This window comes from Ciona intestinalis, unplaced genomic scaffold (assembly GCF_000224145.3).
Source record: "Ciona intestinalis unplaced genomic scaffold, KH HT000040.1, whole genome shotgun sequence".
NCBI lineage: Eukaryota > Metazoa > Chordata > Ascidiacea > Phlebobranchia > Cionidae > Ciona > Ciona intestinalis.
In genome coordinates, this window is record NW_004190362.1 from 34,146 (window position 1) to 35,828 (window position 1,683).

At 36.2% G+C, this 1,683-nt stretch overlaps 1 protein-coding gene and 1 long non-coding RNA gene across 2 annotated transcripts in view; both read left to right on the top strand.

Annotated features, from left to right (window-relative positions):
* The window catches only part of LOC100185405 (guanine nucleotide-binding protein G(s) subunit alpha-like), a 16,249-nt gene that overhangs the window by 12,307 nt on the left and 2,259 nt on the right, over positions 1-1,683 (top strand). The window lies entirely within an intron of this gene.
* On the top strand, positions 284-1,026 carry LOC104266849. Its single transcript, XR_001975109.2, has 2 exons — positions 284-396; positions 915-1,026. It is a non-coding gene; the product is annotated as an uncharacterized LOC104266849 (long non-coding RNA).

A 1,683-nucleotide genomic window follows, 5' to 3' on the forward strand; every position in this document is an offset into this window, starting at 1 on the left:
TACTTTACAACATAATGTGTGAAAATACAGTGGAATTTACACCCAACAACCTGTACTTTAAACATGGGGTGGAATTTACACCCAACACCCTGTACTTTAAACTTAGGGTGGAATTTACACCCAACACCCCGTACTTTAAACATGGGGTAAAAATTACACCCAACACCCTGTACTTTAAACATGGGGTGGAATTTAGACCCAACACTCTGTACTTTAAACATGGGGTGGAATTTAGACCCAACACCCTGTACTTTAACCATAGAGTGAAAATCTTACTAACTCTTGTTACAGATGCTGTGAACCGCTTGCTTCCACCTAGTGACCAAACTGATGGTATTGATAAAACTACGCTTCCTCATATGAGTGATATCTTGGTGGCTTACTCTACATTGGAAGGTGAGCATGAGGTGTTTTAGACACCATGTGTGTCCGGTGTATAAAAGACACCCATGTTATAACTCGACAGTGAGCGTGAGGTGTATGAATACACCATGTGTGTCTGGTGTATAAGAAGACACCCAAGTTATAACTCGACAGTGAGCATGAGGTGCATGAATATATCATGTGTGTCTGGTGTATAAGAAGACACTCCTGTTATAACTTGACAGTGAGCATGAGGTGTATGAATACACCATATGTGTCTGGTGTGTAAAAAGACACCCATGTTATAACTCGACAGTCAGCATGAGGTGTATGAATACATCATGTGTGTCTGGTGTATAAGAAGACAACCATGTTATAACTCGACAGTGAGCATGAGGTGTATGAATACACTATGTGTGTCTGGTGTATAAGAAGACAACCATGTTATAACTTGACAGTGAGCATGAGGTGTATGAATACACCATATGTGTCTGGTGTATAAGAAGACAACCATGTTATAACTCAACAGTGAGAATGAGTTTATATTTTAGGTGACATGTCCTTCCGTAATGAAGCAACAGGTTCTTGGTTCATCAATGCGATTGCAACAGTGTTTTCGAAGAAAGCAAGGACAGAACATGTAGCTGACATGCTTACTGAGGTAAAAACGTTTTACTAAAGGTGTTCATTTAGCACATAATATCCAAATATCTTAATCGTGTTTTAAACAATTAACAAGGGTCTATGGGAGTCGTGAGGATACAATTTTATAATACTTTGAATGTTCTGTTGTTTACTACCAAATGAGTTGAGAAAAAAGAATGAAACGTGTCCCATCTTTCCCCACCTAACTATATGTTTCTTTATCAGTTGTTCTAGTATATATGTCAGTTAAAGGGCAAACAATTTTAAAACAAATTTAACAGTTTTGGCCAATTTTGTTTAATAATGAACAGATTTTGACTAATTTTATTTTAAATTTAATAGTTTTTGGTAAATTTTGTTGAACATATACCAGTTTTTGATTGATTTTATTGAAAATTTCGGAGTTTTTCATCAGTTGTGTCATAAAAATCACAGTTTTTTAGGGAAATTGCAGTAAATTTAGTATTTGTTATTTTACTTAAAATTTTCACAGTGTTTTGTCAACTTAAGCCTCAATTCCACAAGTTTTCGAGATTTTTCCAAAATTTCTAGTTTAATTTTATGATAAATTGGTTCTGTTTCTTTCTCAGGTGGGTCGTGGGGTTTCTCATCGCGCTGCTAACACCCCAGACAACATGGCCACTCATAGATGCAAAGAGATGTCAGAATACAAAG